Source organism: Heptranchias perlo, chromosome 44 (genome assembly GCF_035084215.1).
Source record: "Heptranchias perlo isolate sHepPer1 chromosome 44, sHepPer1.hap1, whole genome shotgun sequence".
Lineage (NCBI taxonomy): Eukaryota > Metazoa > Chordata > Chondrichthyes > Hexanchiformes > Hexanchidae > Heptranchias > Heptranchias perlo.
The window spans coordinates 648,273-662,031 of NC_090368.1; positions in this window are offsets into that span (position 1 = coordinate 648,273).

Consider the following 13,759-nt stretch of genomic DNA (forward strand, 5'->3'; position numbering starts at 1 on the left):
ATGATACCTGGAGTGAGGCATCATTAAACCTGGGAGCAGCCTTCCCCCTGGGCTGCTCCATGCTATAATTTTTCCTATTTGTTGCAGCATCAGTCAGTGGAGGACTGCCCCTTTAAATAGAGCTCCTCCAGCTGACAGACCTTACTGCGCATGCGCAGTCCGCCCGCCGCGCAGCTCAGCAGCGGGGAACCCGGAAGACCAGGTAAGTGGATCCAGTTAGCCTGCGGTTCCGAGCGGAGCACACTGATTTCACCGGGCGCGTTACCCACGCGCCCAGTCGACCCCCCACTGAGAGCCCGCCACCCTGCTAATATCGAGCCCTTTGTGTCCTCATCACAACTTGCTTTTCCACCTATCTTTGTATCATCAGCAAATTTGGCCACGATACACTCTGTTCCTTCATCCAAGTCATTGATATATATTATAAATAGTTGAGGCCCCAGCACTGATCCCTGCGGCACCCCACTAGTTACAGATTGCCATTTTGAAAATGACCCTTTTATCCCGACTCTTTGTTTTCTGTTAGTTAGCCAATCCTCTATCCATGCCAGTATATTACCCCCAACACCATGAGCTCTTATCTTGTGCAGTAATCTTTTATGTGGCACCTCATCGAATGCCTTTTGGAAATCCAAATATACTGCATCCATTGGTTCCCCTTTATCCACCCTGCCCGTTACTTAAGAACATAAGAAATAGGAGCAGGAGTAGGCCAATCGGCCCCTCGAGCCTGCTCTGCCATTCAATAAGATCATGGTTGATCTGATCCTAACCTCAAATCTAAATTCATGTCCAATTTCCTGCCCGCTCCCCGTAACCCCTAATTCCCTTTACTTCTAGGAAACTGTCTATTTCTGTTTTAAATTTATTTAATGATGCAGCTTCCACAGCTTCCTGGGGCAGCAAATTCCACAGACCTACTACCCTCTGAGTGAAGAAGTTTCTCCTCATCTCAGTTTTGAAAAAGCAGCCCCTTATTCTAAGATTATGCCCCCTAGTTCTAGTTTCACCCATCCTTGGGAACATCCTTACCGCATCCACCCGATCAAGCCCCTTCACAATCTTATATGTTTCAATAAGATCGCCTCTCATTCTTCTGAACTCCAGTGAGTAGGGTCCCAATCTACTCAACCTCTCCTCATATGTCCACCCCTTCATCCCCGGGATTAACCGAGTGAACCTTCTTTGTACTGCCTCGAGAGCAAGTATGTCTTTTCTTAAGTATGGAGACCAAAACTGTATGCAGTATTCCAGGTGCGGTCTCACCAATACCTTATATAACTGCAGCAATACCTCCCTGTTTTTATATTCTATCCCCCAGCAATAAAAGCCAACATTCCGTTGGCCTTCTTGATCACCTGCTGCACAAAGAACTCCTCAAAGAACTCTAATAAATTTGTCAGACATGATTTCCCCTTCATAAAACCATGTTGACTCTCCTTGATTGTATTATGAGTCTCCAAATGTCCTGCTAGTACTTCTTTAATAATGGATTCTAGCATTTTCCCAATGACAGATGTTAGGCTAACTGGTCTGTAGTTACCTGCTTTCTGTCTCACTCCCTTCTTGAATGGGGTTGTTACGTTTGCAGTTTTCCAATCTGCTGGGACCTTTCCAGAATCTAGTGAATTCTGGAAGATTACAACCAATGCATCCACTATCTCTGTAGCCACTTCCTTTAAGACCCTCAGATGCAAGCCATCAGGTCCAGGGGACTTGTCAGCCTTTAGACCCATTAGTTTACCTTGTACTTTTTCTCTAGTGATAGTGATTGTTTTTAGTTCCTCCCTCCCCTTTACCCCTTGATTATCGACTATTATTGGTGTGTTGTTAGTGTCTTCTACTGTGAAGACAGATACAAAATATCTGTTCAATTCCTCTGCCATTTCCTGTTTTCCATTATTATTTCCCCAGTCTCATCCTCCAAGGGACCAATGTTTACTTTAGCTACCCTCTTCCTTTTTATATACTTGTAGAAACTTTTACTGTCAGTTTTTATATTTCTTGCTAGTTTACTCTCATAATTTATTTTCTCCCTCTATTATTCTTTTAGTCAGCCTTCCCAACCTTGCACCATGCAGAGGCCTGCGATCCTCCATCAAACCAGTTTCATGTTTGGGTTAGGGCCGGGGTTTGGTGTTGGGGCCGGGGGTGGTGTTTGGGGCTGGAGTTTAGGGCCAGGGTGGGGTTTGTGGGTGGGGGTGGACTTTAGGGCCGGCTGGGGCTGGGGGTGGAGTTTAGGGCCGGGGTTGGGGTTTGGGGCCGGGGCCATGCTTCGGGTTCTGATGAAGCACTGTATAAACACATCTCTCTTACTCTGATGCTAGTGTTTTCCTGCAACTGTCCAGTTGTTTCCTCCACCCTGTTCGCTCCTCGCCAGCACAGCAATGGCCCGAGTCAAGGACTGACAGAAAACCTGGGGAGACATGCAGAGACTGCTGTGAATCCCAGCCCGCAAGGACATATGGTAAGTAGGTCTAACCCCTCCTCCCCTGCCTATCCATTTGTGTGCCTGTGATGGGCTTCACTGAAAGTCACTGATGAGAGTTCAGATTTCAGATAATTCTGATGTTATGAAGAGTCAAAATTAGCATTGTAAATTTAAATTAAGACCTAGCCGAGATGTTCCGCAGCAGCCACAGCCCAGACCGAGCATTTTAACATCAGAAAGGATCAGATTATATTATATGGCACTCACTGTTTTCTCCCCTTCGGGCACTCACTTGCTGTCGTGTGGGTTCCAGCCGCCCTCCAGTACCTCACCCAGATAGTCAGTGGACAGTGAGTGTTGGCAGGTTATTCACCGCACTCAACTGCTGCCCCTCGAAAAACAACATTCTTCCCCTTTCAAAACTGCCGTAATCAAGTGGTTCCTGTCCTCTCCCACTATCACCCCATCCCCACCCTTCTACCCTCACCCCTCTCCCACTATCACCCCATCCCCACCCTTCTACCCTCACCCCTCTCCCACTATCACCCCATCCCCACCCTTCTACCCTCACCCCTCTCCCTCTATCACCCCATCCCCACCCTTCTACCCTCACCCCTCTCCCACTATCACCCCATCCCCACCCTTCTACCCTCACCCCTCTGCCTCTCCCTCTATCACATCTCCACACTTCTGCCCTCATCCCTCTGCCTCTCCCTCTATCACATCTCCACCCTTCTACCCTCACCCCTCTGCCTCTCCCTCTATCACATCTCCACCCTTCTACCCTCACTCCTCTGCCTCTCCCTCTATCACATCTCCACACTTCTGCCCTCATCCCTGTCCTCTCCCTCTATCACATCTCCACCCTTCTACCCTCACCCCTCTGCCTCTCCCTCTATCACATCTCCACCCTTCTGCCCTCATCCCTGTCCTCTCCCTCTATCACATCTCCACCCTTCTACCCTCATCCCTCTGCCTCTCCCTCTATCACATCTCCACCCTTCTACCCTCATCCCTGTCCTCTCCCTCTATCACATCTCCACCCTTCTACCCTCACCCCTCTGCCTCTCCCTCTATCACATCTCCACCCTTCTGCCCTCATCCCTGTCCTCTCCCTCTATCACATCTCCACCCTTCTACCCTCACCCCTCTGCCTCTCCCTCTATCACATCTCCACCCTTCTACCCTCACCCCTCTGCCTCTCCCTCTATCACATCTCCACCCTTCTACCCTCATCCGTCTGCCTCTCCCTCTATCACATCTCCACCCTTCTACCCTCACCCCTCTGCCTCTATCACATCTCCACCCTTCTACCCTCACCCCTCTGCCTCTCCCTCTATCACATCTCCACCCTTCTACCCTCACCCCTCTGCCTCTCCCTCTATCACATCTCCACCCTTCTACCCTCATCCCTGTCCTCTCCCTCTATCACATCTCCACCCTTCTACCCTCACCCCTCTGCCTCTCCCTCTATCACATCTCCACCCTTCTACCCTCATCCGTCTGCCTCTCCCTCTATCACATCTCCACTCTGCTACCCTCATTCCTCTGTCCTCTCCCTCAATCACCCCATCTACATCGTCCTATCTCTCCATCCATCCACTCCAACTTGCCTCCCACTAATTTCCTCTCTCTCTGTTTCTCACCTTCTCTGTCTGTCTGGGTCTCTCACACTTTCATTCTGTATCTGTGTTTGAATCCTTCTAATGCAACTTCCACTCTTCTCACAACCCCACAACAGTCTTAAATCCTCTGTGACTTTTTTTTTATTCGTTCATGGGATGTGGGCGTCGCTGGCAAGGCCAGCATTTATTGCCCATCCCTAATTGCCCTTGAGAAGGTGGTGGTGAGCCGCCTTCTTGAACCGCTGCAGTCCGTGTGGTGAAGGTTCTCCCACAGTGCTGATAGGGAGGGAGTTCCAGGATTTTGACCCAGTGACGATGAAGGAACGGCGATATATTTCCAAGTCGGGATGGAGTGTGACTTGGAGGGGAACGTGCAAGTGGTGGTGTCCCATGTGCCTGCTGCCCTTGTCCTTCTAGGTCGCGAGTTTGGGAGGTGCTGTCGAAAAAGCCTTGGCGAGTTGCTGCAGTGCATCCTGTGGATGGTACACACTGCAGCCACTGTGCGCCGGTGGTGAAGGGAGTGAATGTTTAGGGTGGTGGATGGGGTGCCAATTAAGCGGGCTGCTTTGACCTGGATGGTGTCAAGCTTCTTGAGTGTTGTTGGAGCTGCACTCATCCAGGCAAGTGGAGAGTATTCCATCACACTCCTGACTTCTGCCTTGTAGATCGTAAAAAGGCTTTGGGGAGTCAGGAGGTGAGTCACTCGCTGCAGAATACTCAGCCTCTGACCTGCTCTTGTAGCCACAGTATTTATGTGGCTGGTCCAGTTAAGTTTCTGGTCAGTGGTGACCCCCAGGATGTTGATGGTGGGGGATTCGGTGATGGTAATGCCGTTGAATGTCAAGGGGAGGTGGTTAGACTCTCTCTTGTTGGAGATGGTCATTGCCTGGCTGTGGCCTGACTGTGACCATGGTGCATTTTCCCTTCTCATCTTCTTCAACATCTGCAGTGTTTGATAGTTGACCGTGCCACTCTCCACCAATGCCTGTTCTCTCTCGTCCAGCTGTGTGGAATTACCCTCACATTGTTCCAACCCAACATATCCAAACAGCTAATGCATCTCCGGCAACGGCTTCTCATCCCATCTCCACTCTCCCAAGGATCCACCCATGGATCCATCTAGATGATGCCCATCGGTGGCATCTTGCAAACATGAAGTAAGCTTCCACATGTATGCTGATGACACCCAGCTGTACCCCTCCATCACTACCTCCGACTATGTTTGTATTCTCGGATTGCTTGTCTGCCATTCAGTTTTGGATGATTTACAACTTCCTCCAGCTCAACTTCAGGAAGACCAAAGCCATCGTTTTTGGCCTCTGCCACAAACTGCACTTCATTGCCAACAATTCCTTTCCACCTCTCCTGTTACTATTTCAGGCTCTTGCGCTTGCAACCCTACTGTCCTGTTTGACCATGAGCTTACCTTCCGGTCCCATAACCGCTCCATCTTCACAGCATTGCCCATGCTGCTGAAGCCCTCAGACATGCCTCCCTACCTCCAGACTTATCTACTCCAACACTCCTGCTGGCCTACCTTCCTCCATCCCCCTTAACTCCAAAATGTTCAAAACTCTACCATACACATCCTGTTCCAGACTAAGTCCCCCTCGTCCATCACCCCAGTTCTCACTGACCCTCACTGGCTCCCCAACCTCCTCATTTTTATCTTTAAATCCCGCCATAGCCTTGCCCACCTATCTCTGCAATCTTCTCTAGCCTTATATTCTCCCCTGGACGTGCCATTCTTCTGACTTTGCCCCTTCCTTTGTGCCTCCATTGGTGGCAGCTCACTGGTCCCTATTCTATGGAATTCCATCCCTAAACCTTCTCCATGTTACCATCTCACTCTCCTCTTTGAAAACCTCTGCAAAACTTATCCCTTTGACTAAATCTTTGGTCACCCCTCCTGGGGCATGGCATCCTTGTGTGCAACGCCTTGGGACATTTGTTACTGATTGAGGTGTTTAAAATGTTAAAAGAATTCGAAAGGGTAAATACTGAGAAACTATTTCCTCTGGTGGCGGAAATAAGAATACGGGGACATAATCTTAAAATTAGTGCCAGGTCATTTAGGAGGGAAATCAGGAAGCACTTCTTCACACAAAGGGTAGTAAAAATCTGGAATTATCTGCCCCAAAAGGCTGTGGATGTTGGGGGTCAAGTGAAGCTTTCAAGTCTGAGATCGATAGATTCTTGTTGGGTAAGAGTAGCAAGAGATATGGAGCAAAGGCGAGTGAATGGGGTTGAGTACAGATCAGCCACGATCTAATTGAATGGCGCAGCAGGTTTGAGGGTCTGGTTGCCCTACTCCTGTTCCTATGTTAAATTAAAGAAGCCATAGAAATGCAAGTTATTGTTTTTGAATGTAGTCTCACTCGCGCTATCTTTATCTCTCTAGCTGTGCTGCACTCTCTTTCTCTGTCTCGCTCTCTCTTGGGATTTCTCACTATCTGGCTCTCTCTTTATGTATCTCTGTACATCTCTCTCTCTCTGTATTACCCTCTCTCTCTATCTCTCTCTGGCTCTCTCTATCATTTTCTCTTTGTGTATCTCTCTCTCTGTATCTCTGTTTCTCTCTTTGACTCTCTGTATCTCTCTCTCGCCCTCTATCTCTCTCCCTCTGTATCTCTCTCCCTCTGTATCTCTCTCCCTTTGTATCTCTCTCCCTCTGTATTCTCTCTATCTCGAAAGGATGGGGAGTAGGACTTTGTGCAGGAGGGGATGGGGGAGCTGGAGAGGATGGGTGAGCAGGACTTTGTGCTAGAGAGGATGGGGGAGCAGGACTTTGTGCAGCAGAGGATGGGGGAGCTGGAGGGATTGATGGAGCTGGAGGGGATGGGGGAACAGGAACTTATGCATGAGAGGATGGGGAAAGCAGGGCTTTGTGCAGTAGAGGATGGGGGTGCGGGACAGGTTGCGGGAGGTGGAGAGGATGGGGGAGGAGGACTTTGTGCAGGAGAGGATGGGGGCTGCTGGAGAGGGTGGAGGAGATAAAGAGGATGGGGGAAGTAGGGCTTTGTGCAGGAGAGGATGGGGGAGCTGGAGAGGATGGAGGAGCAGAACTTTGTGCAGTAGACGATGGGGGGAGGTGGAGAGGATGGGGGAGGTGGAGAGGATGGGGGAGCAGGACTTTGTGCAAGAGAGGATGGGCGAGCTGGAGAGGATGGAGCAAGTAGGGCTTTTTGCAGGAGAGGATGGGGGTGCAGGAGAGGATGGGGGAGGTGTAGAGGATGGGGGAATTAGGGCTTTGTTCAGGAGAGGATGGGGGTGCAGGACAGGACAGGGGGGTGGAGAGCATGGGGGAAATAGGGCTTTGTGCAGGAGAGGATGGGGGAGCAGGACAGGACAGGGGGGTGGAGAGCATGGGGGAAATAGGGCTTTGTGCAGGAGAGGATGGGGGAGCAGGACAGGTTAGGGGGGTGGAGAGCATGGGGGAAATAGGGCTTTGTGCAGGAGAGGATGGGGGAGCAGGACAAGATGGGGGAGGTGTAGAGGTTGGGGGAATTAGGGCTCTGTGCAGGAGAGGAAGGGGTGCAGGACAGGACGGGGGGGTGGAGAGCATGGGGGAAGTAGGGCTTTGTGCAGGAGAGGATGGGGAAAGCAGGACTTTGTGTGGGACAGGATGCAGGCTGTGGCATTTTTGGGATGTTTTAGTTTGTGGAGGGAGGCAGCCAGAAAGGGGAGCATTTGAAAAGTCCAACTTTGAGGTGACAAAGGCACAAACTAGAGTCTATCAGCAGTGGGGAGAGATGGGATGCAGGTAAGCAACATTTCAGAGGTGGAAGAAGTTGTTCTTTTTGATGGATTGGATATGAGGAACAATGTTGTGTTTTTAGTTTTCTAAAATACTGACAAAACAGCATTTGTTGACAACCTCCCTCCCAGTCCTGGCTCGGTCCTTGTTCCCTCATATCATATAGACCAAATCAACTTGTTCAAAAATGACACTCTAGATTGTTATGGCACTCGGTTATTTAAATTATAGTGGGAAGAAAGAGAAAGAATGAACTTGCACCTTTCACAACCTAAGGATCCCCCAAAGTGCTTCCCAGCAAATGAAATAAGCCAGAAAATAACACATTCCTAGCCCAATGTGTACAAGCTTTGGTCAGATTAATAATAGATTGAAGTAAACAAATGCAGCAAAGTTCTCAACATAATTAGTATCCGTCCATAAGAGGTTAATATACCCTTTTCAGAATATTGATTCTTACAGCCTGATGAGCAGCAGATCCTTTGGAAGGAACAGCTGGGTTTGCCCCTTGTGTAGACCTTGTAGATATGAGGGCTGATTTTCCTGTTCCTGCACTTGATGCTATTGCGTTGCTTGGGTACAGTGAATGGAGGAAGGGCTCCATCAGGAATGTGCGCCCCTTCCAGCCTGACTGTTCCTCAGTTTTCTACACATGGTGTTGTTCGTGGACAATGTGAGTTCCACGGAGTTTCTTGCTGCAGTTTTATGTTCTTTGGCTTTTGTGTCAACAACCTGAGTCTATTCACTTGGGAGTTAAAGTGTTGATGGGTGGAAATTGCAGCTTCTTCCACCTGTTTGCCCCCAGACTAGTTTCACACTTTATAACGGGTTTTGCTAATGGCTTGGTAATCAGAGGAAAAACAGTTGTAAACGTTGCTGTCTGCCACTCTACATAATCTTAACGTTTGAAATAATCTGTTGAATCATCACAGTAATTACATAGAATTTACATCACTGAAACAGGCCAATCGGCCCAACTGGTTTATGCTCCACACGAGCCTCCTCCCATTCTACTTCATCTAACCATATCACTATATCCTTCTATTCCTTTCTCTCTCATGTGTTTATCTAGCTTCTCCTTAAATGCATTAATGCTATTCGCCTCAACCACTCCTTGTGGTAGCAAGTTCCACATTCTCACCACTCTCTGGGTAATATTCTAGAGAAAAGAGCCCCAGCTTGTTCAGTTTTTCCTGATATCTATAACCTCTCAGTTCTGGTATCATGCTTGTAAGTAAGTTAACTGGTTACCAAGCACTGCACTTGGTCCTTTCACACGGACTGGCTGCATTTCCAACCCCTTACCAATGGAGGACAGTTTCCATTCCAACTATTTCAGCAAACCGCTGGCCAATATCCCGTGGTAGTGCTGATGGTCAGTTGGTCACTTGGGGGTAGTTGGTGCCCTGTTGGAGCTGCTAATAGCGCTGCTACCTATTGCGTGTGTCCCATCCGATGGTGCCGTGCTGTATCACACTTGCCACTGCCCTGTGGCCCTTGCAGTCTTCAGAACACTAACCCACTGACATAGCAATAGGAAGAGCATTAAACGTTAGTCACAAATTAATGTAAACATAATTAAATACTAAATTTAAAAATGTAATTCTAAATATTAAAATAATCTTTCATCCACCTCAAAGAAGAAAAAAAGAGAAAGAACTTGCATTTATATAGCGCCTTTCACATCCTCAGGACGTCCCAAAGGGCTTTACAACCACTGAAGTACTTTTTGAAATGTGGTCACTGTTGTAACGTAGGAAACACCGCAGCCAATTTGCGCACAGCAAGGTCCCACAAACAGCAATGAGATAATGTGGTGTTGGTTGAGAGATAAATATTGGCCAGGGCACCTGGAGAACTCTTCTGCTCTTCTTCGTATGCATGGGATCTTTTACATCCACCTGAGAGGGCAGACGGGGCCTCAGTTTAACATCCCATCTGAAAGCCAGCACCTCCAACAGTGCAGCACTCCCTCAGTATTGCACTGGGAGTGTTGGCCTGGATTATGTGCTCAAGTCTCTGGAGTGGGGCTTGAACCCACAATCTTGTGCCTCAGTTGGGAAAGTGATACCATTGAGTCAAGGCTGACAAAGCAGTAAAATATTTGATCACCGTTATTCGGTAAAACGTTCAAAGCATGAGTTACGTAATTTCATAAAGTGAAGATTGAGATCACTATTAATCTAATCAAATTCAGTAAAACAGGAAGAAAATTGAACTTCTAATTAAATGCTGTAAAAATTCAAAATCACTATTTACACAGTTCCAGTCAGTGAAATATCACAATCAAGATATATCCAACCAGAGTGCCCAAACAGGGGAATAAATAACCAGTGAAAACTTGTAGAGGGGCCAAAGAGGAGCAAGAGAGCCCATAAGATCCTGACCGCAGATCTCCAGGAAGGGCACAGCCGGGTCTGGAGGGGGCGGAATGATCCGAGACCCGATTTCTTGCCGAGTGCCCAACGAATAATGTATAGGAGCCAAAAGATGGAAAAAGATTATAGAAAAGAATACGCTGGGAAAAGGCCAAACAGGTAGAAGGAAGAGCCCTGGAAGTTTCATGCTTGATAATGGTAAAAAAAAAAATTTAAACTTAAAAATATAAAGAGGAGAAACTGAAGAGAGAGAAGAAAATGGCTAGTAATTGTTCTGAACTTGCTGTTACCTAGGAGAGAGGTTAGAATGCTGATGCATCACGGAGCTCTGAATGCATGAACCTGTCTGTAATGGTGGTTTAGGTATGAAGCTTCTGAGAGAGGTTGCCAATTAAGTGCTGATTTAGGGGCAGTTTTGTGTGCCAACATCCACTAGGAACTGCAGTGAGAGTGCCCCATAGTCAATTATTTTAAACAGGTTACTACCTCGACTAAAATAGCAGAGAGGAACTTCAGACAGATATGTTATATGCATTCATATGCTGGCATTCCACTGCCTCAATCTTTAGGACGTCTTCAAAATGGAAAGCTTTCTCAGTTGTGTATCTTTGGATTGGTGAATTCTGCCCCACAGCAAGTAGAGACCGTGAAAGGGAGAGGTGCCTGGCCCTGCTCTGATACAGCTCTGGTCCAGGCAGTCGGTGGTAGGAGGTCACCAGGAGCAACCAAGGAGCAGGTTGGCCACTCACCTACCTTTGCACTTGGTGGGGTGGGGAGGGGGGAGGGTCATGCATTACACAGGAGACTTCATAAGGTAAAGGGGGAGTAAAGGAAACAAAAATAGAGCAATTCTACAGCCATCTCTCCTGGAACCTGGCCCCATCAATAATGCACGTGAGCCAAATGTGAATCAAGCAGTGCTCAAGACAATATATTTTTCATGCCTTGATGCACAGGACACTGATAGTCTGCATACTTAACTTTTCTGTTCATTTTTCTTCTCCTAGTTGCCCTCTGTGGCTGCTGACTGGACTCGGGTACCTCAGAGCTCGCTCAAAGAAAGAGGTAAGATAATATCAGCAATGTTTTGTTTTTGTTGTTTAAGGCTTTACCCTTCAGTCCCCAGTGAACTGATGGAGCTGCTTGGTCCCATTCAGTGAAGTCCGGTTTCCAATGTAGGATGATCATGGCAGATGTGTGTTGGAATCTAGGGCAGCCCAGTTGTAAGAGGTTTATTTGAGCAAACTTGGAATCTTCCTTCAAATCCTCCACAACAAGAAAGTGCTCCCATCATTAGGGACTGTCGTTTGCTTTCCAAACCCCAAAGGATACCAATCATAATATTGAAAAGCACATTTTCAGTGCAACCCCTTCCATCTTATTTCACCACATAAATATTCACCAGCATGCAGCAGCAATGGAAACAGGGATATTTTAAAAGAAGAAATAAATATTAGGACTATTCATAAATCCTTCTCTTTCAAACACTAAAATGTTAGTCAAGTGAAAAATATTTCCTGAGGTAGTAGCTGGACTTTTCTGTCCCATCAAACACTCCCAGGGCAGGTACAGGGTTAGATACAGAGTAAAGCTCCCTCTACACTGTCCCATCAAACACTCCCAGGGCAGGTACAGCACGGGTTAGATACAGAGTAAAGCTCCCTCTACACTGTCCCATCAAACACTCCCAGGGCAGGTACAGCAGGGGTTAGATACAGAGTAAAGCTCCCTCTACACTGTCCCATCAAACACTCCCAGGGCAGGTACAGCACGGGTTAGATACAGAGTAAAGCTCCCTCTACACTGTCCCATCAAACACTCCCAGGGCAGGTACAGCACGGGTTAGATACAGAGTAAAGCTCCCTCTACACTGTCCCATCAAACATTCCCAGGGCAGGTACAGCACGGGTTAGATACAGAGTAAAGCTCCCTCAACACTGTCCCATCAAACATTCCCAGGGCAGATACAGCATGGATTAGATACAGAGTAAAGCTCCCTCCACACTGTCCCATCAAACACTCCCGGGGCAGGTACAGCATGGGTTAGATGCAGTGCAAATCTCCCTCTACACTGTCCCGTCAAACACTCCCAGGGCAGATAATGATTAGATATTCCCTACACTGTGTCCTACTGTGCCTCAACCTCACACATTGCACCAATGTGATACTTTAATTTCTCATACCAGCCAATGCTTTTGGTTTATCGAAGCTTGATTAAGCAATTTGTGCAGAATTTTGCATACATTTTGTGGAATTATATCGACTGGGAATTGGTTAAGGCTGCCTCAAACTCATTTAAGTTACAGGTAGCAGAGAGAGGGAGCTCTCATCCCATGAATCTGGACTGGATTGAAACCCAGATGCCAGAGGTGAAGGATCATGTCTAATCAACTGGACCACCCAGTTTCCTATATCAACTAATTTTGACCATCACTCATCAGTATTGAGTCCCTTCATCCATGAACTGTAAGGGCCAATTTTCCCAATTTTTGCTCCCAATTGCAGCCTAATTAAAAAAAGTCCAATAACCCAATTCATTTTATTAACTAGCCCCATAACCAATTCAGTTAATTAACTAGCCCCACAGCCAAATTCAGTGAATTTAACTGGCCCTATAACAAATTCCGCTAATTAACCGACCCATAATACCAGTTCAGTTAATTAACTAGCCGCATAATCCCATTCAACTAATTAACTAGTCCCACAACCCAATTCAGCTAATTAATTAGCCTTGTAACCCAATTCAGCTAATTAACTGCCCCCACAACCAATTCAGTTAATTAACTGGCCGCACCATTCAATTCAGCTAATTAACTGGCCGCATAACCTATATTCAGCTAATTAAAGTTCAAGTTCTTGCTGTCTGTGGGAAATTCAGATTGTGATCTTACGGTGCAAGTGTTAGGGCTGCAATTTTTTCTATCCAACAACACTCTTGAGTCGTGAAGTACCACAAAGTATTTAACTAAACTCATCTAATGATGTGTTGGGTAGTTAGGAAATAAAATTGGATTCACCTTTAGCTTGATCTAGAGGCTGGAATGAAATCTGAATCTGGGTTTGTTTGTGATATAGTTCCAGGAGATCTGAGGAGGTTCAGCCGTGACAGTGGAACTCTGGGTGATGTAATTTTTGATTATTATGTAAAAAATGCAACTTTGCCATCGTATTTGGAAAGAATGTTGGAAGAAAACACTGGTGACTGGATCAATGACACACAACACGAGAAGGGACACTTACAACCTGCATTTGGTCAGTCTAATCAGAGTGATCTGAATGTGACCGAAAACAACGGCAGCTTAAGAAAAAAAGGTCTTCCTTATCAGGAGGATGAATCCTTGCTGAAAGATCTTGATTCAGAAAAGTCGGTGCACTTCCAAAATGCTTCAGCTAATGTAGAGCAAGAATTGCAGCTATTCTATCAAATGTTTGAGGTGTATTTGAGGCTCAAAGCTCGCAGGACAGCGACAGGAATATCTGTTTCGAGGAAAGAAATAGAAGCAACCTGTGAAAAAATACTTAACGACAAAGGGAAGATGAGAGAGGGTTCTGGGAAAGAAAACCAAGG